This window comes from Dasypus novemcinctus, chromosome 2 (assembly GCF_030445035.2).
Source record: "Dasypus novemcinctus isolate mDasNov1 chromosome 2, mDasNov1.1.hap2, whole genome shotgun sequence".
Classification (NCBI taxonomy): Eukaryota; Metazoa; Chordata; class Mammalia; order Cingulata; family Dasypodidae; genus Dasypus; species Dasypus novemcinctus.
The window spans coordinates 182,533,055-182,559,283 of NC_080674.1; the positions used below are offsets into that span (position 1 = coordinate 182,533,055).

General features: G+C 37.6%; 1 protein-coding gene and 1 pseudogene across 7 annotated transcripts in view; both read right to left on the reverse strand.

Annotated features, from left to right (window-relative positions):
• Window positions 1-26,229, reverse strand: part of FBXW11 (F-box and WD repeat domain containing 11) — a 163,022-nt gene that overhangs the window by 61,705 nt on the left and 75,088 nt on the right. The window lies entirely within an intron of this gene.
• LOC105746720 (ribosomal protein S6 kinase delta-1 pseudogene) lies at window positions 22,497-24,109 on the reverse strand (annotated as a pseudogene).

Below are 26,229 nucleotides of genomic sequence, written 5' to 3' on the forward strand. Positions count from 1 at the left end.
TGAGAGATATGTTTGTGTTTTGAACTAAACACTTTTGAAAACCACAAGTCTGAATCCTCCAGAGCTTTCTGACCCAAGCTTTACTTTCCTTGCTTCAGGAAGAAGTGAAAACAGTCAGAAATCCCTGGAGATGACAAGAAGCAACTATCTTCACAATGAGAAAATTTCATTTTCCCTTTCATTCCAAAGGAAATGATTATTACATACATGGTTGAAAAGGAAAGGCATAACCCCTCTGATAAAACTATTCTCTTAAGGCTTGATAAAAATGGATAAAGAGATGCATTTAATAAAACCCTGAGGGGGCTGGAATAGCTCGCTCATCATACCTGGTTTTTTTTCAACTTCCCTTATAAAGCCTATGGAAAAAGATGCCAAAGAGAAAGTTCTGCTCTCAAACTACACTGACCAGAAGATCAGGTCCAAAGAGTATTCCAGGTGACTCTAATCGCAGTAGATGCTCAAAGAAAAAAAAAAGGCCCCCTGGTCTAATTAAGTTTTAGAAATTATGCACACTCTAGCTCTCTCAACGGCTACAATATACTTCATTAAGATACTAAAGGCTCTGTAATGCCCTACCATTTAAAATACAATACATTCCTCTCCTCTATCACCTTTCTTACTTAGTCTGCTTAATGAGAAGGGATGGCAGGAATGGAAAATTCTCTTACAGAAGCCTTTAAAAAATTTTTATCACTTTGACTTAAAGACAATAGACAAAAGGTAGAAAGCTCAAGAATGAGGTAAGAAGACATGGTGAGCCTCCAAGAAAAAAGGAAGGTGGATTCCTACATCCAAACTCTTAGGTAAAACCATGAGGTAAGGCAATAAGAAAGCTGAAATACTCTTGGGGCCTCAAACACTTCCAGGAAACGGGTAGTTCTTTGAATACCAACCTAGCTTATTCACTTCCTACTTTCTCATCATCGTCTCTTTCATCCTACATCTACCAAAGAAGCATTGCATGTAAACTGATGAAAATGCAGAGACTCCTATTCTACTACTACTATCAATTAGAGCTATAATCTAGGAAGAAGCAGCTAGACTCTACAGCAGACAAACCTTCGTACTACTGGCATTTTGGGCCAGATAATTGTTAACATACTGTCACGTGCACGCAGGATATTTAGCAGCATTCCTTGGCCACTAATAACTAGATGAGTAGCACACCCCACCCATTTCCAGCTGTGACAACCAAAAAATGTCTCTAGATTGCAAAAGATCCCCTGGGAGTTGAGAGGGTGGAAACAAACTCTACCCTCCCCTTGACAACCACTGCTCTAGGGACATATGAACTTCTTCCTAAACTTGGCTCTTTTGGATGATAGTAGTCACAGTCATCTACGGCCTGATCTTTCTTTCTTCTTGGGCTTCTTTCCTTGGCCTCTGTATATGTGATATTCTCCAAATAAAGCCTGATCTCATGACCAAGTATTCATGAAATATGTAGATATATAAATTCTAGGGTAAATCCTACTGTTAACTGCATATTTGGGGAACCTTCATATAAGGAGTTCTTTACTAGAGGTTCATGGGTCAGGGTGTAGGTGAGAGCTATAAATATCACAACACTATAACAGAAGTTAGTATTTATGCATTTCCCCAGAGAAAATCCAGAGCTTTCATTAACTTCTCAAAGGTGCTCCAAATGTAATAAAATAGCAAAGCACATATTTGACCCAACAGTTGAATCATAGAGTGCAGGATGGAGCCTAGGGATATGTGGTTTTTGTTTTGTTTTGTTTTTCAATTCCCCAGGTAACTTTGATATATGTCTATGCTTAAAAATCACTGCTATGGAGAAATTGTGTGGCCCATGTGGTAGGACCAACCTAAGAAGAAAATTGCATTGCTACCATCATGACAGACTCTATCCCAACACATGATATTTCAGAATTACCAAATACCACTAGAATTTTATATGTGTTCTTGGGTATCTTCCTCAAGTCAATTACATTAAAAATATAACCAACCATACGCTAAATCTAATAGCTCCATAGAGGAATAGAAATGACAATAACTACTATCCAATGATTGCCCATGACACACCAAGCATTGTATCTAAAATTTTATATAATTATCTCTAACCCTTACCATAACCCTGAAAGATGGTACATAGTACCCCCATTTTACAGACAGGGAACAATGGCTCGGAAATATGCAACCTGCTTATGGTTATGCCACAAATAAGTGCCAGGATTCAAAGCTAGCCTCTTTCTACCTATATGATACTGCCTCTTTAGTTACACAGTGTGTATAGCTATTTGCAGCCTGATGAAGATCCTGATCTTGGTTTTTCTGTTTTGTTTTGCTTCTATCTGGTTGCATCATCATCTTTTTCATGTGTTGCTTTGCCGTGCCACCCGGGGGTCTGTGCCTCTCCATGCAGGTCTGGAACACAACTTTTTTTTTTACCAGGAGGTTCCAGGAATCAAACCCAAGTCCTCCATATGGTAAATGGGAGCTCAATTGTTTGAGCCACAGTTGCTTCCCCGTTCTTGTTTTAAAAACATGTTTTCCACCATTGTAAAGCAGAACACAGGTACAATTGGTTGCTCTGTCTTCAAAAATAGCATTCTGGGAATAACCAAGAATAGTGTAACTTTTCATATTAAGGACAATTGGTTGGTTGGTGAATTCAATTAGCCAGGTCTCCATCACCCTCAGAGTCAAATTTGGAAATTGTATAACCCAATCACAAATGTGTCTAATGAAAGAGGATACGAAGAATAATTGAATTCAACACTGCTGTTAAAAAAAAATAACTGGGGGAGAGACTGTAGCTCAGTGATTGAGCACCTGCTTCCCATGTACAAGCTCCTAGGTTCAATCCCTGGTACCTCTTAATAATAATAGCTGAAAATAAATGTAGTGTAGTCTTTGAATATGATGAACAGCTAAGCAAAAGTAACTTCTTTTTATCCATGCATCTTAATTAACACTGCTATTCCAGGCTAGTAAAAGCTAAATCTTCTCACCTTAATAAACAAATGTGGGAAGCAGACTTGGCTCAACCAATAGAGCATCCGTCTACTACATGGGAGGTCCACAGTTCAAACCCAGGGTCTCCTTGACCCACCTGAAGCTGACCCAAGTGCAGTGCTGATACGCACAAGAAGTGCCCTGCCACACAGGGATGTCCCCCACCCAGGGGAGCCCCATGAGCAAGGAGTGCACCCCGTAAGGAGAGCCACCCAGTGCGAAAGAAAAGTTCAGCCTGCCCAGGAGTGGCGCCGCACACAGGGAGAGCTGACGCAGCAAGATGATGCAACAAGAGGAGACACAGATTCCCACTGCAACTGACAAGAATACAAGCGGACACAGAAGAAAACACAGCGAATGGACACAGAGAGCAGACAACTGGGGCAGGGGGGAAGGGGAGAGAAATAAATAAAAATAAATCCTTAAAAAAATTTAAAAAATAAATGCATTCTAAGTATAGCACAGAAATAATGTACATTTCTTAAAGTTAATTCTATTTAAAATAAATCAAAACCAGGAAAAGTTTATCCTATGCACCATCGTTCAAAAACGCACAAGCAAAAACCTCACAATATTGTGAGTTGAAAATCTGTCAAGAAAGCAGTATTTTGATTAGCTGGGTATTATGGTATAGCAGCATTACATCTGCTATGGAATCTCAGTTACTACCTAGATTTCTTTTTGCTTTGTAGCACTTCACTAATACTAGAATCTCTTTTTCACATTTTGCTTTCCATTGTTAGGCCAATCTATCCAAGTGGTAGGCTGATTCCAAAACCTACCCTTTTCTTTTAATGTATAGGCAGAGCAGGCTCTGTGCAGTGATACATCTTTGCCACCAGGTGCCACCATCTAACGGAGAATATACTTCACTTGGAAAATACTCTCCGAGTTATATAAGAGAAGTCTACTCTCTTCTTTAAAAATGTTGCAAATTCTGCATTTTGAGTTTCATCATGAGACATACTAAAATAGCCTAAGATTATCAATGGGAAAAGCATCTTTATTCCTGAGAGGAAGCAAAGAAAACTAAAAAGGATCCGGAAAACTTGGAAGTATTCTGCTATTTTTCTTTTTTCAAAAACTTTTTAAGACCTACCTGATGACAGACACATAATGCAAGATGCTATTAGCTAATTTTATTGAGTCTGTATGCCAGGCACATTCATACACTGTCTTTTTAAATCTTTGAAAAATGTGAAAAGTAGATATTCCAATTTTACAGAAGGAAGTAAGGATAAGAATCTTAAACAGTTGAGAGTCACACAGGTATAAATGGACTCAAGGCTCAGTTCTAGGTCTGTTCTATTAAGTCAGTGTAGATGTCATACAGAAAAACAAATCTTGGGTGTTTTCCAACTGCTGGTTGTGGCCCATGAGATCAGTGGATTACAAGCATTTTATAGTAAAATAAAACTGAATCTGGGCATTCCCCTGTCCATAGAAGAAGGAATAATAAAATCACACATACACAAAAAGGCTAAAAGGAGTGAACAAAAACATTACAGGAAAACTCAAACAAAAAAGAAAGCAAGAGGGAAGCAGATGTGGTTCAAGTGATAGGGCTTCTGCCTACCATATGGGAGGACCCGGGTTAAATCCCTGGAGCCTCCTGGTAAAAAAGAAGAAAAGAAAGCATGCCTGAGCAATGAGAAAGCATGACTGCGTGGCGAGCCAGTGCCCATGTAGTGAGCCAGTGCCTGCATGGCAAACTGAGTGCCTGCGCGTTGAGCCAGTGCCCACTGAGTCACGCAGCAAGATGATGAAGCAACAAAAGAAAGACAAAGGGGAGAGTCAAGGTGAAGCACAGCAGAGACCAGGAAGAGATGGCGCAGCTAACAGAACCTCTCTCCACATCAGAGGTCCCCAGGATCAAATCCTAGGTGAATCCTGGAGGAGACAAAATGAGAGAAGACCAAAAAAGAAACAGATAGAGAAGATCACACAGGAAATAGATACAGACAGCAAAAACAACAGGGTGGGGGGAGAGGGAGCGGGGAGGGAGAGGTGGGGGTAAATAAATAAATCTTAAGAAAGAAAGCGAGTTATTATTGCAAAGATAGCAATATTCATATCAAACTAATGAATAACATAAAGAGTTTGAAAAATAAAGAATATAATTTCACGTACTGAAAACAATCCCATAAAGTACATCAAGGAAAAAAGTTAAAAATATTTTTTAATTTTTCAAGCACCTTCCCACCTTTGACAGCTCAAGTAGACAAAATAATAAAAATGTGCTTGATTTACTAGCTATATCTAAAATTTTCTACCTCATAAAAGAAAATTATACATTATTTTCAATTTTGCATGGAAAATTTTTTAAAAAATATTTATGGGCCACAGAAGAAAGCTAATTTAGGCTACAGAAGAAATCTCAAATACAATAGAAAGCAGGATGAAACTGTTTTATGCTTAAGATTAGGCAAGGAGAAAATTATAAATCAACTCTGTCAATGACTACGTGCCATAAATTCCAAAGATAAACGCGTAGTACAATGACTGGCAAAGATAAGAACGATTTTGTTGTTCTTTATTCAATGTAGGTGCCTAATCTCTAATCCAAGACTCTGGTAAAGTGAGTTTGAGCTCACAATCTAGACTAAAGGCTACAAAGTATTCATCCTCCCCCTTAAACCAAAATCTCACCAGCACAGTGCTAGGAAATATAATCACTGAGAAGCCGTAAGCATTCTTTGGAAAGAGAAGAGACTGATGTTTCCAAAATGCCATGCCTCTCTCATACACTAATGCTGACAATTCAGAAGGAAGAAAGCCCCTATGCAGGCAATGACCTCAGCTCCCACTCAACTTGGCTCAATCAGAAACCATCTCCTTCCTCTATTCAAACGCTAAAAAGAGAGGAACATACCAGCTTTCTTTCTACAGTACAATAAAAATATAAATAATAAACTTTAAATACATTGGGAGTTTGATGGGATTCTGTTGCATGAATTTTTATAATGTAATAAGTATTCTAATTAATCTAAAAACTGTAATTCAAATTTCTGACAGGCATTCTGTTGTTATTGATATATTACAAATTCTGGAAGAATGAACATAGGAGAACGTTTTCCTTCCTTGCTTTCAGTACCAAGTTTTTTAAAAGAAGGATGTGCCCGTATTATTAGATATTAACATTTACTCTTACAAGTTATAATAATTAAAACCATGTGGTCCTGGTAAAGCAACACAGTTCAATGAAACAGAAAAGCCAGCTCAGGAACAGATGCATTTGTATTTATGAACTTGTGAAAGGAAAAGTTAGAACTTCAAATTGACGGGAAAAGTAATTCAATAAATGGTATTAAATATAAAAGATAAATGCTATATTATGCCACATAAAAATATACTACAAATAAAAATAATCAAGTGTAAAAAATAAAACCATAAACCTGCTAAAAGAAACCACAGAAGATGGGGAAACACTGTCTAGGTATGACACTAAACTCAGAAATAGACCTAGACTTCACTAAATGAAAAAATTTTAAGCTCCTAAATGTTTAAGAACAACAAAAACTTAAATACAATGAAGGAAATACTGTGATACATGACATGTAGCTTAGTATATAAAATCACTTGCAAATTGTTAGGAAAGAAAATTAATCCCTTAATAGACAAGTAAGCAAAAGGTAAGTACAGATATTTCAAAACAGCAATTTAAATGGCTGCCAAAAACAAGCACCTACAGTAAAAAATGAGATATAATTTCTCATCTATCAAATCAGCAGCTTTTATTTTTCTACACTGTATAACAATATAGACTTTCTAGCAAGATTATAAATGATACCTTACAGAGAACATTTATAGGTATATAACTTTAAAAAGTACCTTGTAATACTTAACATAATTTAGTTTATAGCAATTTATCCTACAGAATCAAAGACCGATAGAAAATTGTAGACACAACAACCTATAACATGAAAAAATTGAAAGGGAAAAATTTTAAAAAAAGAAAGAAAATGTACAACAGTAAGGTATAAAACATTTGGTTACAGAGAAGAAATTTTTAATTCTCTTAAAAAAAACATTTTAATCAAAGTATGTATTATAATAAAGAGCATGCTCTCAGGTGTACCTGTAATTCAAATTAACAAAAAAAATATTACCAGAGCTGAAATCCCTTCCTCATATTACCTCCATCATTAACTCCCAAGGTAATCACTAGATTTTGATTACTACCATAGATTCGTTTTGTCTGTTTTTGTACTTTATGCAAATGTAACCAAGTAACATATACTCTTTGAATCTGGTTTCCTTTGTTTAGCATTATGTCTTTGAGATTCTTTTTTTTTTTTTTTTTTTTTTTTTTGAGGTTATCAGGATAGGGTATTGAACCCAGGACCTCATATATAGGAAGCCAGCGCTCACTGTGGGAACCACATCAGCCCTCCTGAGATGGTTTTATCATTTGCTTACTTGCTGAGTTTTTGTGTATGGGGGGGTGTTTATTGAGGCGGCACTGGGAACTGAACAGGGAACTAAACCGGAATCTCCCATGTAGGAAGTAGGTACTCACCCATTTGGGCCACATCGGCTCCCCTCTGAAATTCTTAAGTACAGCAGCAGCAGTTCATTTTCTTTCACTGCTATATAATTCTTCCAAAAATCACTTATTTGTTCTACTGTTGACCAACACGTGAGTCAATTCAACTTTTGTCATTAAAAATAATTCCGAGGGAAGGAGATGTGGCTTAAGTGAGAGAGGTTCTGCCTACCAAATGGGAGGACCTGGGTTCGATCCCTGGGGCCTCCTGGGGATAAAGAAGAAGGCATGCCCGCCCAGCAAGCCAGTGTCCATGCCCGTGCCCGCATGGCTAGCCAGTGCCCCACGCAAGTGAGTCGCATGGCAAAAAAACAAGATGATGACGCATCAAAAGAGAGACAAGGGAAGAGTCAAGTTGAAGCACAGCAGAAACCAGGAACTGAGGTGGCACAATTGACAGGGAACCTCTCTCTCCATCAGAGGTCTGCAAGATCGAATCCCAGTGAATCCTAGAGGAGAGAAAATGAGAAGAGAAGACAACACAGACAGGAAAAACAGCAGGATTGGAGGAGGGAAAGGGAGGAAAATAAATAAATCTTTTAAAAAATAATAATAATTCTGGGCAAACTGGTGGATTAGGAAGTTCTGCAAATCACTCCCTCAATAAGAACAATGACTAAGCTGGAACAAGAAATTAGAGTTACTAGTTGGTAACTCTGAAACCAAATTGGACACTTAGAACAACCACACAATTGCCAGGGAAAGGGAAAGGATGTTGAGTTTTCAAGCTTTAATAAGTGAGGGCATGGGAGTATGAGCAACCATACCAATTCCTTGATTTCACACCAGCAAATATGGGAGCAATGGTCTGCATTCCAGAAGCAGCCAACAGAAGGAATTTTGTCCTCCAAAAAGTTGGGGGCACAAGTCAAGGTTGGTCTGGCAGATCCCTGAGTAACCAGCCCTGATGCTAGTCTCAGTTTCAGACCTCTTAGCAGGAAAGACTTCCCACCAGCAGCTAAAAGGAGACTTAAAGAGGCAGTATACCTTTATTTTGTTTAGAGAAGATACCAGGGATTAAATCCAGGACCCCGTACATGGGAAGCAGGTACTCAACCATTGAGCTAATCCATTCCCCAATGGTTTTGGTTTTTGTTTTTCTGTTTTTAGGAGGTACTCAAACCCAATACCTCATATAGGGGAAGCAGGTGCCCAACCACTCAGGCTACATCCTCTCCCCTATGCACCCTTTTTATACTTTTTTTTCCTATAAATATAGTAGAAACCTAAGGAAAAGTCATATATGGACAGCTCTAGCTGTCAACAGTAAAAACAGAATTCTCTTACACTGAGAAGTGGGAGAACTAGATATCCAGGTGCCACAACACTTAATATGTCTAGTTCTCAACCAAAATTTTAAAAACATAGAGACAGGAAAGTATGGAGGCCCTGTCACATGAAAAAAGAATTGGACAGACACTATCCCAGAGGAAGACTAGTAACTGAAATTACTAATCAAAAATCTTTCACCAATCCTTTTAAATAGGATCAATGACTTAAAGGAAAATATAAAAAAAGAACTAAAATCAGGAAAATGATAGATGAGCAAATTGATAATTTCCATAAAGAAATATAAATGATAGAGCAAAAATGTACAATAACTAAAATGAAAAATTTGAGATTGCCCTTCAAAATTGAGGAAGAAAGTAAGTCATTCCTGAGTTCATTACCATTAGATCTGCCCTACAAGAAATGATAAAGGGAATCCTTCTTGTTGAAAGCTACTAGGTAATAATTTGAAGCTGTATGAAGAAATAAAGTTCTCTGGTATTGTTAACTATATTGGTCAGTATAAACACAACTATTAGTATATTTTATGTTCCTATAGCTTCTCTTTTACTTCTCACCTGGTTAACTGCAAAAATGCACTAAAAATCTTAAGCCTATGTTATTGGATACACAATATATTAAAGATGCAATTTTTGATATGAACATAAAGGGGGGCAGAGGGATATTGGAGCAGAGCATATGTAGGCTACTGAAGGTAAGTAAGTATCAATACAAATGAAAATGTAATAGATTTAGGATGTTACATACAACCTGTGGTAAACAAAAGGAAAATGTAAAAAATTTACACCAAAAAAAATGAGAAATAATTCAAATGGTTTATTACAAAAGATCATAAACACAAAGAAAAAGCAGTAACGGGGAAAGGAGGGACAAAAAAGTATAAGGCATACATAACAATCAGCAAAAAGGCAAAATCTTGCCTTAGTAGAGATTACCTTTTAAATGCAAATGTTTGAAACCCTACAATCAAAAGGTAGATATCTGCAGAATGAGCAAACAAGTATGAATCATCTATATTCTGTTTTCAAGAAACTCAGCTTAGAACCAAAGACATGAACAGGTTAAAAATGAAAAGATGGAAAAAATATCACATGCGAATAATAACCAAAACAGAGCTGAGATGACTCCACTAATGTCAGACGAAAATGACTTTTAAGTCAAAAACTGTTAAAAAAAGACAAAGAGGGACATTATATTTTCATAACATCAATTCAACAAGAATAAATAACAAATATGAACACAGACGTACCTAACAACGGGTCTCCAAAATATTGAAAGCAAAAATTGACAAAAGTAAAGGGAGAACCAGACAACTCCTTTAATAGTTGGAGAACTCAATACACCACTTTCAATAACAGATAGACTATCAGGACAGAAGACCAATAAGGAAAGAGAGCACAATGTTGTAATGAACATTACAAATCAATTAGATCTAACAGACATATATAGGACACGTAACAGAACAACAGCAGAATAAACATTCTTCACCTATACACATAGATCATTCTCTAGAACAGAGCACATGGTAGGGCATAAAACAAGTCTCAGTAAATTTTAAAATGTTGAAATTATAGAATGTAAATTCTTAGACCACAATGGAATGAAGGTAGAAATCAGTAACAGAGGGAGAAATGGAAACTTCACAAATATCTAGAAATTAAATGACACATTCTTAAGTAACTAATGGGTTAAAGAAGAAATCAAAGGAAAATGAGAAAATACTTATGAGACAGTTGAAACTAAAAACACAACAAACCAAAACTTACGGGATGCAAAAAAAGCAGTGCTCAGAGGGAAATTTATAACTATGAATGCTTATATTAAAGAAGAAAGCTCTCAAATCACAACCTAACTTCACAATGAGAACTAGAAAAAAAAAGCACAAAGAAAACCAAAATTATTAGAAGGAAGGAATTAAGATAACAGTTGAGATAAATGAGACAGAGAAGAGAAAAATGAATCAATGAAACTAAAATTTGGTTCATTGAAGAGACTGATAAAATTGACAAATCTTTTGCTAGACAGACAAAAAGGAGAAAAAAGCAAATAATTAAAATCACAAATGAAAATGGTGAGTGACATCACTACTGTCCTTACAGAAATAAAAGATGATAAGAAAACACTATGAGCAATTGTTGGCAAATAAATCAGAATATCTAGATGAAATGGAAAAATACCTTGAAACACACAATTACCTAAACTGAACCAAGAAGAAATAGAAAGACTCAGATCTATAACAAGTAATTGAATCAGTAATCAAAAACCTCCTAAAGAAAAACCCAGGACCAGACAGGTGGTTTCACTAGAGAATTCCACCAAACATTTAAGGAAGAATCAATACCGATCCTCTCAAACTCTTCTAAAAAACTGAAGTGGAGGAAATACTTCCTAACTCGTTTTATGGGGCCAGCATTACCCTGATACCAAAACCAGCTGAAGACAACAAAAGAAAGGAAAATTATAAATTTCTCTTCTGAGGAGAAATGCAAAATTCTTCAACAAAATACTAGGAAATCAAATCTGACGGCATATTAAAGGGTTGTAAAAATGACCAAGTGAGGTTCATCCCAGCAATACAAGAATGGTACAACATATGAACATCAACTAATGTAATACACCGCATGTATTAGTCAGCCAAAAGGGTGCTGATGCAAAATACCAGAAATTGTTGGTTTTTATAAAGGGTATATTTATTTGGGGTAGGAGCTTACAGATACCAGGTCATAAGCATAAGTTACTTCCCTCACTAAAGTCTATTTTCACGTGTTGGAGCAAGATGGCTGCCACCATCTGGAAGGGTTCGGGCTTCCTGGGTTCCTCTGGGCTCAGCTCCTCTGTTTTCTCCACAAGGTCAGCTGTAGATTATGAGGCTCTCTAGGGTTTGCCTCTCTCCACGAGGTCAGCTGTAGACTATCAGGTGACTAGCTCTGTCTCTCTCCCTGGGGCTCCAGTTTGACTTCAGCATCAAACTCCAACATCAAACCTCCAACATTAAAAGTCCTCAACTCTGTCCTTTGCCATGTCTTTTTATCTGTGAGTTCCCCCCCACCAAGGGGTGGGGACTTAATGCCCTAATGACATGGCCCAATCAAAGCCCGAATCATAACTTAATCATGGCCAGGTACAGAAAAGATTACAAACAATCCAATATCTATTTTTTTAATTCATAACCATATCAAACTGCTACACCACATTAATAGATTGAAGGAAGGAAAAACACATCTCAACTGACACAGAAAAGGTATTTGGCGAAATTCAGTACCTTTTCATGATTACAATTCTTAGAAAACTTGAAAAAAGGGAACTTAGTCAACATGATAAAAACCATTTGTGAAAAAATATCAGTAATATCATACTCAGTAGTAAAAGACCGAAAGTTTTCCTTCCCCCCAATAGCAGGAACAAGACAAGAGTGGCAGGCTGACACAAGAGACACAAGAAGAGGGAACATAATGAGAGACACAACAAAGCCGGGAGCAGAGACTCCTAGTATCTCCTAAAGAAGACAGCGAGCTGATGCAACAAGATGACAAAAAAAGAGAAAAAGGGAGGAAAAACAATGAAAGACCCAACAAAGCAGAGGTGGCTCAATCGATTAGGCACCTCCCTCCTACATCGGAAGTCATGGGTTCGGCTCCCAGTGCCTCCTAAAAAAAAAAAACAAGGAAGACAAACAGACACAGCAAGTGCAAACAACAAGGGGTGAGGAGAAATAAATAATTAAATATTTTTTAAAAGAAAGAAGGGAATCTATATTTACAGAAGACATGATCCCACATATAGAAAATTTCGAAGAATCCACAAGAATACTACTAATGCTCATAAACAAATTCAGCAAAGTTGAAGGACACAACATCAACACACAAAAAGCAATTGTGGGGAAGTGGATGTGGCTCAATGGGTAAGAGTGTCCACCTACCACATGGGAGATCCACGGTTCAAACCCAGGGCCTCCTGACCCGTGTGATGAGCTGGCCCACTTGCAGCGCTCATGCGCTCAAGGAGTGCCCTGCCACGCAGGGGTGCCCCCACATAAGGGAACCCCATGTGCAAGGAGTGCATCCTGTAAGGAGAGCCACCCTGTGCGAAGAAAGTTCAGCCTGCCCAGGTGTGGCGCCGCAAACCCAGAGAGCTGACTCAGCACAGCAAGATGACGCAACAAAGAGAGACACAGATTTCTGGTGCCGCTGACAAGAATCCAAGTGGACACAGAAGAACACACAGCAAATGGACACAGAGAGCAGACAACGGGGTGGGGGGAGAGAAATAAATAAAAAATAAATCTTACCCAAAAAAAAGCAATTGTGTTTCAGTATACTAGTATGAACAATCCAAAAAAGAAATTTAAAAAACAACTCTACTTACAAATAACATCTAAAGGATAAAATATATAGGAATAAATTTAACCAAAGAGGTGAAAAACTTGTACACTGAAAACCAGAAAACAATGCTGAAAAATAAGATCTAAATAAAGGGCAAGGCATCCCATGATCATGCACTGGAGGACAGAAGTATTAACATCAATGCAACCTAAAGCCACTTACAGATTCAATATAATCCTTAAGAGAAATTCTCGCAGCCTTTTCTGCAGAAATGGAAAAGCCAATCCTTACATATGTATGGAATGTTAAGGGGTCTCAAAGAGCCAAAATAATTTTGAAAAAAAACAAAGTTGGAAGAATAACCCTTCCCAATTTCAAACTTTAGAACAAAGCTACAGTAATCAAAACAGTGTGCTCCTGGCAATGGAAATAGAATTGTAAGTCCAGATATAGATGCTCATACATGTACGGCCGATTGATTTTTTTTTTTTTTTTAAGGTATCAGAGGACTGGGAATGAACTCAGGACCTCATATGTGGGACGCTGGTGTCAACCACTGGGCCACACTGGCTCCCCTGAGTTGTTTTTTTTGTTGGTTTTGCTTATCGTTTTTGTTTTTTTTAGGCACAGGAATCAAAACTGAGGACATCACGTGTGGGAAGCAGGTGCTCAACTGCATAAGCCGCATTTTTTCCCCTGGCCTAATGATTTTTTGTTTCTTTGTTTTGCTTATTGTTTGTTTTTGCTTTTTCAGGGGGTACCAGGGAACCAAACCCAGGACCTCCCAAGTAGGAGGTGGGTGCTCAACTGCTTGAGCCACATCCGCTCCTGAGGATGCCAAGTACACGCAATGGGAAAAGAATGGTCTCTTCAGCAAATAGTGCTGGGAAAAACTGAATTTCTGCATGCAAAAGAATGAAGTTGGACACCTACCTCATACTATATACAAAAGTTAACTCAAAATTGATCAATAAGCCTAAGTATACAAAGCTAAAACCATAAAACTCTTAGCAGAAAATAAGAGGGGAATCTTTGGATATCAATTTTTAGATATGATACCAAAAGCAAAACCAGCAAAAGAAATATAGAAAAATTCTATTTCATCAAAATTTAAAACCTCTGCAGAGTGGGTATAGCAAAATGATGAGTGCCTATTGCGCATGTGCGAGGTCCTGGGTTCAATCCCTGGTACCTCCTAAAAATAAATAAATAAATAAAATTTCTGTGCTTCAAAGGATATTATCAAGGAAGTGAAAATACAACCTACAGAATGGGAAAAAATAGTTTGAAATCATATCTAAAAAGGGCTCAAGATCTAGAATATATGAAAGACCACTACAACTCAAGAACAAAAAGACAAACAACCCAGTTAAAAAATAGGCAAAGGGCTTGAATAGACCTCTTTTCAAAGAAGATATAAAAATGGCAAATATATAAAAAGATACTCACCATCATTAGCCATTAGAGAAATGAAAACCAAAACCACAAGACACCACTTCACACCCACGAGGATGGCTATTATTTTAAAAATGGAAAACAGCAAATGTTGGAGAGGATGGGGAAAAATAGGAATCCTGTTTCTTTGTTGGGGGGAATGTAAAATGGTGAAGCCAGTTTGAAAATCAGCGCAGCAGCTTCTCAAGAAGTTAAAGAATTACCATATGACCGAGCAATTCTACTCTTATGTACATATCCAGAGAAAATGTAAATAGGGACTCAAATAGGTACTTGTACACAAATGTTCACAGCAGCATTATTCATAATAGTCAAAAGGTGGAAACTACAGAAGTATCCAAGCTTATGAATCCAGTTTATCCATTTATGAATGGATAAACAAAACATGGTATATACACACAACGGAATATTTATTCAGTCATGAAAAGGAGTCCTTATTCAATCCTTATTCAGTTGTGAAAAGGAACTAAGTTCATGAAAAGGAATGAAGTTCTGACACATGCTGCAACATGGGTGAACCTGGAAAACAAGCTGAGTGAAATAAGCAAGGCATATAATGACAGATATTGTATGATTTCACTTATTAATATATGAAGTAGCTAGAAACAGCAAATTTACAAAGATAGAAAGTAGATTAGAGGTTAACAGGAAATGGGGAGGGATGAAAGAGGGAGTGGGCTTATTGCTTGGTGCATACAGTATAAATTTTTTTTTTTTTGGTACCATGGTCGAGGATTGAACCCAGGACCTCTTCTGTGGGAAGCCAGCACTCAACCACTGAACCACACCAGCTCCCCAGAGTGTAATTTTTGAAATAAATTTTCTAAAAACTAAGAAAAATAATTTGCCATGTTTTTTGGTGTAACATGGATATGCATTTCTGTTAGGTCTATACCTAGGAGTGGATTTGCTAGGTAATAAGAGTATACACTATTCCAAAGTACCAATAATAACCTCCACCAGCAGTGTATGTGCATTCTAGTTGTTCCTCACCAGGTGTGTATTTTGTTTTTTAACCATTCTGTATCTCTCTGTGGCATCTGCATTTTCCTGATGACTAATGATGCTTAGCACCTCTTCACAAATTTATTAGCCATTTCAATATCCTCTTGTGAAGTGATGGTTCAAAACTTAAGATCATTTTTAAATTAACTATCCTTTTCTTACTGATTTGTAGAAATTCATTAAATATTCTGGAATGAAGCCCTTGTCAAATATATTTGTTTCAAAAGTCTCTCAATCTGTGGCTTAACTTTTCATTTTCTTAATGGTGTCTTCTGATGAAGAGAAGTATTTAATTTTAATGAAATCTAATTTAACAATTGTTCATCTTATTGCTTGCGCTTTCTGTGTCCTGTTTAAAAATCTCTCATTTCCTAAAGTTAAAAAGATATTCTCCTGTGTAATATCCTTTAAGTTTTAGAGTACTTTCCATATTTATATCAACAATCCATCTATACTGATTTTTACATAAGGTAAGAGTCAAGAATCTTATTTTCAATTTGAAGTTCTTATTTTTCAAATTGCAGATTAAATCCATTATGGATTATAATATCAATTCAATGGATAACACTACATTTTTCAAAAAACAGAAATAGAACACATCACCTTCCATCAATTTTCATGTTTTAACATCTTATGTTGGAGTGTTTTTTATAATCAATGGCATCTAAATTAAAACTGGCAGGGCTTTTTCTGAATGCTGTATAAAATAATGATGGCTATTACAACTGATATCATCTTACACTTAATGAAATAGAGTATATACGGAGTTGAGGGTGAGGTATGTGAGTGTATATATATGAGATGCATACACACACACAAATACATACACATATATATAAATTACACATGTATATATAACCACACATGCTCCTGTGTAGTAGGTTTAATATCAAGTTTATTTCTCTGAAAATAGTTAAAAACATTTGAAAGCCTATGGTTAAGATATTAGAGTACAACGAGTTCCACAGTGCAAAAGTTACTACCTTTGCAATTTTCTTTCAGTTCTTCTAATTATATCAAAAGAAATTCTCAATGACTATGCTTGTGAGACTATACACCTGAAATAACAACAAGGCCTAGAGCAGCACTGTGCCTAGGAGTTTCCTCCTGACAGCCTCCGTGTTACTCAAATGTGGCCAGTCTTGAAGCCAAACTCAGTATGTAAATGCACTGCCTTCCCCCCAGCGTGGGACATGACACCCGGGGATGAGCCTCCCTGGCGCCGAGGGATCACTACCAAGTACCAGCTGATGACATAACTAGAAAATGACCTTGAATAAAAGGTTCAACGTGGACAAGCAGAATATCCCTGTCTACATATAATAACAGGAGTTAAAAATGCTTTTTGACCTAAATTAAGGGGGAAATGGAAAGGACAAATGAGTTTATATGGCTATGAGTCTCTAAAAACAGAGTCTGGAGGTTGTCAGAAGGATTGCCCTTATGTACACCTGAGCAGAGTCTCAGAGACTGATAAAGTAGATACAACCCCAGGTATTGGTTCTTCTGAGGGCTAAAGAGACCCACAGGTTTTATGGTCACGGCAGATGGAGTTCACTGCCATGTCAGTTGGCCCTTCTTTGGAGTTGGTGTTTCTGCGTGATGGAGCTGGACTCAGATGTGATCTCTTTTCACAAGCCTTCCCTGTTATTTTACTGGAATTGTAGTTGGTGCTGGGGTTTAAGATATATCTAGGGGATCTGAATCTCTGGACTGACAATATGATAGCCAGGCCCTGAGCCTCAACAGATTTCAGCTCCTACAGTCTGGTTTATTGGACTTACCCCACTCAGCTAACATGGAGTTGAAGAATGTCAACCACCACACCATGGAACCAAGAGTGCCTACAACTGAAAGCAGGAGGATTGCATCCAGTACTCTTGTGGAATCTAAGCCCCATCTTGACATAGATGTGGAATGGACACAACCAATCCAAGGTCCACAGGAAGGAGGACTACAGTAAGGATTAGAGTGGATTACTGATATTCTATTCATGAACTATTGTGGTTAATAATCGAGAAAATGTGGCATTGGTGTGGAAAAAGTGGCCATGGTGGCTGCTGGGTGCGGGGAATGGGAGGAGATGAGATATGGAGGCATTTTCGGGACTTGGAGTTGTCCTGGGTGGTGCTGTAGGGACAATTACCGGACATTGTAGATCCTGCCATGGCCCACTGGATGGAACATGGGAGAGTATGGGCTATGATGTGGAACACTGACCATGAGGTGCAGCGCTACCCAGAAATGTACTCACCAAATGCAATGGATGTGTCATGATGATGGGGGAAAGTGTTGCTGCGGGGGGAGTGGTGGGGTGGGGGCGGTGGGGGTGAATTGGGACCTCATATTTTTTTAATGTAATATTTTTTAAAAATGAATTAAAAAAAAAAGAAATTCTCACTTCTCCCTAATATTTAAATAATTGCCTGTTTATAACAAAATGAGAAGGGCTCTACTTCAGTCTTCTGTAAAAGACTGTATCTGGCTAAAATTCATATGGATTTTGTTTTTTGGTATTTTTCATAACTTATCTCAGCAAGTGCCATTCATTTTTCCTGTTAGACAGCGATACACAGTTTCCTTTTTTTATTTAAGAAAGCATATTTTTAAAATGTGTAAAGTAGATCAGAGAACAAATTATATGGAGATATGTCAAAAACTGTGAAGGTTGTACTCAACTATCTTAAGTTGTTTAAATACTATTTTTAAAAAGACTGGCATGTAAAGAGGTCCAAACTCTATGTTGGGGGGATGGGGGGAACAGATTGAAATATACATGATTTCATCTTTACAAATAAAATTTAAGGATTTATTTAGAAAAGCAACTAGAGAAAAGTATGTTAAAATACTAACCATTATTATTTCTGTATTTTTTTTCACATATACTAACTTTTCTTTAAAGAGATATCTTTTTTTTATATGGAGAGGAAGGTGGTTTTTAGAATTAAACTTTAAAAAGCAAATAATCCAAGCCAAGACTCCATATATGCTCTAGTCTAGGAAATCAGAAACTAGTAACTGAAGGTTCCAGCAGAAGTCAGATCCTGTCACACAGTATTTGACCTCTCTATGCATTTCTTTACCCATAAAACTGAAAGAACAGGGCTTCCCTTACAAAGAGTATGAGAGGTTAAATCATCTTGGCACTTAATAAGGGCTCTCAGTCAAAGTTAACCTCTGTACGCAGGGATGTTTGGCTGTTCTGACCATTCTATATCGTTAGCACTTAGAACAATTCCTGGTGGACTCCATAAGTATTGGTAATACTTGTTGATAATGAACGCTAACTATAATTATTGTAGTCTTCCTCTTAATTGTAGTAACAAAAAACAGTAATGTTGTTTCTGCTTACTCCTTTCCTATATTTTCTAAACTCTGCAATGAGTAAGAATTTAAAATGGGGGGTGAGGGGGGTACGGAGAGACCATGTAACACCATTTCTGGTCCCCACAAAAAGTAATAAGAAACAAAGTCTATTTTCAAAAGGCAGTCACCCATATCATTCCCAACATATTCAGTTACCCAGATAAAAGAATACCGCATTAATTATTTGAATGTTTACCAAGTCCCAAAGGTTAGATACAAGTCTGCTAGTATCTTTCCTAAGAAGACAAGGCGAAGCAGAATGTGCATTTTAATTCTTTCTAGAGCTTAGCACTTCAAAGATAGCTTTAAAAGTAAAATTTGTAAAATTTTAAAGGAAGTCAGAAAAGAAGGTGCTTTAGAAGCTGTCTTGGAAAACCAGCTGAAGGACACCAAGTTGAAGAATAGTACCAAGGAGGGCATCAGTGTGCTGAAGTAAAAAGAGTAAGCCTTTAGAGGCAGGCATACCCAGGGCAAATGCCAGCTCTACCAACAACAAACTGCACGAATTCCGGTAAGTGGCACATGAGACCACTCTCTCAGATCGAGTTTCCTCTTTTATAAAACAGGTTAATACTTCCTACATTGCTGGAATAGAAATAACATATGCAAAATACCCAGATATAACTCTGTTCACAGAGGGAAAAACTAATAAAACCAGAAAAACATTTTTATTCTTTTGTTTTTACTGTAAATCTTTTTTTTTTTTTTAATTTTACCACATTTATTTGACACCGTGATTTCTTAGTCCTTACTACATTGATGGAAACTTAGAGAAATAAATACTCCTTTCCCTTTTTTGTTGTTTGTATGTTAGCAGAAGTGAGAAGAATGGAATATGAAAAGAATAGGTAAAGGGTCTAAGAAATGGAATGATAGAGAAAGGAAACAAGGTTGAAGATAGTGAGTGTTCATATGAATGCCTTCTCTAAATAAGCAATATCAAGCAACAAAATGCGAAGTTAACAGCCTGGACTATTTTCTTCTCACGTGGATTTTTGAAAATATGAAGCAATATGAGACCACACTGAAGATACATTAATTATACAGCATCATGGTACAAGCATTTTTTTGCATGTTTTTTTTTCTCTTTTAGGAGGCACTGGACACTGAACCCAGAACCTCCCATGTGGAAAACAGGAGCTCAACTGCTTGAGCTACATCTGCTCCCCTATTAGACATATATATAATCCTTTTCCTCATTTTTTAAGTTCCATAGATGACATTATTTATGAAGCATTTTTAGTATACTATTCAACAAATATTAATTTGATCATATAAACCAATATTAATTAGCAGAAAACAGTTAGGTCCCATTTAAAAGTCCTTCTTTCTACTAACAATTTTACATTTAGAACTTCCTAAAAGAGGAAGTTCTTGAAGGGCAGTCCTCTTTCAGTTGGGTTTACAACTCATCTGCAACACGAAATGCAGATTAAATAATGATCACACCCTGGTTAAAGATTTGTATATAACAGCCCCTTTTATAAATCAATGATTTATCCAGATAGTAACAATATATAAACTATTCTTGTTTAGCCTTTTTTTTCTCCCAGTTCCTTAAATGTCTTTATCCAAACGAGTTGGTGCTCCACAAATGACTATAAGGCAAAGTTGGTTCAGAGTTGGAGATGCCTATCATAAACATCAGAATGTGTGCAGAAAACCCTGCACTGCGTTCATCTCATCAGTTCTACCCAATCCATAGGTGTAAAAAACGGATGAGATTGATGTCTTCAACTCCAGCAACACCAGCACCAAGACTCTCCACAGGACTGAACTGCAAGGACCTGTTGAATGAGTGAGCAAGCCTCTTCAAAGACACATTCTGGCATGTTCAGAATAGTATATTTATTCATGCTGAACAGCACTCAACCAGAGTTTTGCCAGTGAGAAGTTCAGAGAGGGCAACACCCAAACTCCACCAATCACAGGCTTCAGTTCTTCGGTGATTGCTCCAACCTCTGGGGCACAGTATATTTTCTCTATGTCATCACTGTCACAGGAATCTTCAACCTCACTCCACCTGCTAAAACACCACAGCTGAATGTGTCTTCTATCATTCAATAAGATGTTTTTTGGGTTCAAATCATGACACACAACTCCCTCATCAAGGGTTACCATCTCTGAATGCAGCCCTCCAGGATATAAAATCTGGCATTTAGTGCTAATTTTTTATCAAGGTCCTCAAAAATCTGATAAATTTCCTTGTCTCCTTTTAGTGCTAATCCACTCTCTCCCTTGGTCTCAGAGTCTCTCTGGAATAAAGAAGTTAGTTTCTCTTTAGCCAAATCACCAGCTTGATCTGTAAACAGCAGTATGTCTTCTGGTTTTAAAGTGTCTGCATTTGCATTACATTCACTAGCACCAGAGAAGGAGTTAGAAATATGGAGTTCACTTTTCTCTGCATTGTTTGCAATTAGTACTGTCCAACCACTCCAAACCCTTGAAATTCAAAATCTGAGCTATATAACAAAGACAGGTATCCTGAACTATTGTGATCAACAGTTGCTTTAAATAGCATCCCAAGATTCTCCTGTGCACAGTCTTTCTTTGCTATACAAAAGGATTTGGGCCAGAAGGCATCACTCAAGTCCTCTTTTTCTTCATGTGCTTGGCATTGTGCAGTATAAGTTTGTAACAGAAATAATCAGGGGCTTCCAAAAGTTTACTTTCTATTATGTGCATATTACTCTGTGTAAACTAAATAGGTCCCAGGAAGCAGACTTGGCTCAATGGATAGGGCATCCGCCTACCACATGGGAGGTCCACGGTTCAAACCCCAGGCCTCCTTGACCCATATGGAGCTGGCCCATGTGCGGTGCTGATGCTGCAAGGAGTGCCGGGCCACACAAGGGTGTTCCCCGCATAAGGGAGCCCCACACACAAGGAGTGCGCCCTGTAAGGAGAGCTGCCCAACACGAAAGAAAGTGCAGCCTGCCCAGGAATGGTACCGCACACACAGACAGCTGACACAACAAGATGACACAAAAAAAGAAACACAGATTCCTGGTGCCACTGATAAGGATAGAAGCAGTCACAGAAGAACACAGCGAATGGACACAGAGAGCAGACAACTGGGGCGGGAAGGGATGGGGAGAGAAATAAATTTTAAAAAATTAAAAATCTTTAAAAAAATAAAAAAATAAACTAAATAGGTCCCATTGCTGCACCAATTTCTTTTGTTTGCACCAATTCACCAGGTAGATTTACAAAAGATCAGGACTTCCTTTGTCAGTACCACTGGCATCAAAAGCAGCATCTTTAAAAGAAATAACCGGACGGAGTCGTTTGAGCCCCTACTTGTGGTGTCCTGAGCTTTAAAATTTATCTTACTTTTGTTAATATAATAATTTCTTGGGGGAACAGACATGGCTCAAGCAGTTGAGCACCTGCTTCCCACATGGGAGGTTCCAGGTTCAGTTTCTGGTACCTCCTAGAAAAAACAAAAACAAACAATATACAAAAACAAATAGACAAAAAAACAATTCAGGGGAGCTGATGTGGCTTAGTGGTTAAGCTCCCACCTCCCACATAACAAGGTCACAGGTTCAATTCTCAGCCCCCCAGTACTTTGAAACAAACAAACAAAAAACCACAACTTCTTAATGTACTGTCTTCATCTGGAAGAGAGATGACTGATTTTAAAGCTTCTGATTTTAGGCTACATAATTTTCCCCCAAAGTCACGTCCCAGGAGTTCACTTTATCCTAAAGAATTCCATGAGGCTGTTTTTAGATCTACTGAGGGAATCTGATGTTCTTGGAGAACCAAGTGTTTCTGGGTTATTATCTTCAGGGAAAAACTTCAGCTCATGAAATAGCAGCTGTGTCTGGGGCTGTCATGGTCAGCAGCAAGGTGTGCTGGGAAACTTTTAACAGCTTTGGTATCAACACCCTTTCCTTCAGTCTTCATAAAGACTCTTTATTCAAAGACCCTGGCTCAACACTTGCTTGCCCATATTCACTGCATAATGTTAAATAACTAGTAGTGCATTCTTCTCCTGAACTTGAACCAGAATCTGGCCATTCTGGAGAGGTTATCTTGGCTACTGTCTTCCTGGTTGCAATCATCGAGAGAACTTGAAGTAAGGCTAGTCTTCAAAGGCAGAACCTTAAGCTTATAGTTCCACCATCACTTCCTCTGCATTCAAAGTTGTTGCTGTCGTGAGGACTAGAAGTTGGCTGTTGCAGGTAAACTTTGGTAAGCAGAGACTTTTTTTACTTCCTAGATGCTAAAGCTTTCTTCAGGACTTCTGTTTAAAAATTTACTGATATATATCCAACCAGAGTTGGCCTTCTTCTGCATGCTACAGCATAAGAAATGCTGACTCCTCAGAGATGGTGTACTTGTGCAGACAAACCATGTTGGGCACACAGCAGGGAATGATGATCTTTCTGTTCTGCTGTATTCAATGCTTTTCCTTAAACCTTTAGAAATAAATGTCTGTTCTGTCCTTGTGTCCATTACAAGTTAAAATCTTATCAATCACCCCAAGGACTTTGAAGGTCCTCAGTTTGTCAGCAAGGCTCCTTAGGTTCCAAGTGGGCCTTGAGCTTAGCGAGAGGCCTGAACACCTTGTAGTAGTAAGTCAACTCCCTTCCTGTAAAAATCACAAGTAGCTGCATAATCTTCTTCTTCCTTTTTTAAAGCCAGCTTTATTTTCCTGCTTTCTCCAAATAATCTCTTTTGTCAAACTTGGGTTTTCAACTGCCAGGAAAGAAGGTACAACTTTCCTGTTGTTGTTCTCTTTTATCCTGGTTACTCACAGAAGCAACAGCCCATAGCACTGAAGAGTCCAAAGAAAGATTGAGACAAAAAGTTCTGAAGGGAGAATTTTTATTGGAAGCCATTCTGTCACCTAACTCAGCAACAGAATCCATATCAACAGTAAGAGATATCAAATCACTGTCACTGGAGAAGCCTTCCATACTATACTCAGGAAAGTTATCAGTGAGGGAATGAATCCAAATCAGCTTCAGCAGGACCAATCAATTCAGAACCATCATTAATTACTCCACCCAAATACTGTTCCTTTAGCTAATGGAGGAAACAATTACAAATGTCGGAATAAGTTTTTGTGAATTCACCAAAGTTCTTTGTGCAGTTTCATAAAGTCACTGTATTTCTTCCATACGATTATCTCCTGGACATTCTCTGGGTTTCTTCATGAACCAACCTGAGCAGTGACCTTATATAGTGTGCAGCCCCTTGGGTGTCGCTAGGGCTCGGTAACTGTGTAGAGGTAGGTGAGGTCTGCACCCCACTCCCAGGGAGAGCTCATCTGCTCACTGTCTCTACCACTGAGGCCTGCCTGGGACCATAGGGCAACCCAGCACCGCAGTAGTCCAAACTCCTGAGGCAACAGTAAAGCAACAAAGGAGCAGTGGCTCTACTATAAATCATTTTAAAAGAAACATGATAGCATCTGTCAATGATGTCAAAGCAAAGCTAGAGAAATACCATACCACATTACAATCATTTCTAGTATTACTGTAGTCTAGTATTATTTGGCAGACTCATCTAAGATTCATAAATAAAACCTACCAAAACATTATAGAGCAATGGACTATATTTATAATAACAGTAGTTACCACTTATCCAGCACCTGTCAGAGGTTATCTCATTTAATGAAAGGTGGGGAAAAAAAACTATAAACCCAACAAGACCTACACATAAAAAGTTAGAAATGATAAATTCAACACAATCTCAATTAAGATCTCAGTAGGCTATTTGCCCACCCCTGAAAAAAAAACAAACAGAAGCTGAATTTAAAACTAATACTGAAATAAAAAGGTCCGAAAAGAGCCAAGGCAAACTTAAAAACCAAAGTGAGAGGATTTACACTATGACATCTCAAGATGTATTATTATACAGCTATCATAACTAAGACAGTGCTATATATGCATAAAAGTAGACAAATGATCAATGGAACAAAATAGCATCTAGACACAAATCCACACATACAAAATCATCTGATTTAATAACAAGGTGACACTTTCGTGCAGAAGGGGAAAAATGGTCTTGTCAATAAAAATCAATTCTAGATTGATTACAGATCTCAAAGTAAAAGGTGAAATAATAAAACTTTGAGAAGTCATAGCACATCATGACCTTAGGCTAGGCAAAGTTTTCTTAAACAGGACACAAATACTAACCATAAAGAAAAATTTGATGAATTGAATTGTTTTTAAATTAAGAACTTCTGTTCATTAAATGTACTATTAAGAAACTGTAAAGACAGCACACATCATTGGGGAGATGGAAATGTTCTAAAATGGACTTATGGCGATGGTGCATCAGAACTGTATACCTGATATGGATGAATTTTATATGCAAAATATGCCTCAATATTTTTTAAAGAAGGCACCAAGTGAGAGAAGATTGACAATAATTCAGAATATTAATTTTTAAAAACTCACTTCAAATCAATAAGGAAAAAACAGACATACACACACACACACACACAAAAAAAAGGGCAAAACTTGTACAGGCACTTAACACAACAAAATATCCAAAGTTGAAAAAAAAGAAAAATCAATCAACCAAAATATTGCCATCAGAAGATAACCACTATTAGCATTTTGGGACATAGACTGAAAACTACATAGATGAAACAGATGATATAAATAGACACAGAGGCAGAAAGATACATGAAAATAGAAACTGTTTAAAACATAAACTTCAGTAATTGTTTTTTCCATGTGTCATGGACATGCCACTGTAGATCTACATCTTTATTTTTATTGACTTCAGTTCACTTAACCCCGTAATTTATATAGTCAATAGAAGTAGTGGACTTTAAATTTTTTACTATTATACACAGCACTGCAATGAATCTTCATACTTACTTTTACAATTACTTCTTTTTATCAAATTCCTAGGCTATGTGTTTAATAAATGGGTGGCTGAAGTGAATTTCATCTCCTTTGACTTATTTATTTTCACCAGATTAGTCTTCATATTATAAGTTACTAAATCCAAGGGTAAATTCTTGTTTCTCCTATTTTTTGACCTATAAACAAGACTGAGCACCCCCTCCTCCTTGCTCTCCCTTGGCTTAGAGATTATGCACTCATCTAGTTCTCCTCCCCTCTTATCTCACTGCTTACAACACACCCATTGTTACTACCCCAGACCATGCCACCACGGCTTCCACCAGTGTCCCCTTCCGTCTATTTTCAACATATCAGTCCGAGCAATCCTTTTAAATGTAACTCAGATCATGTCACTTCTCAGACCAAAACCCTCTAACGGCTGTCTATC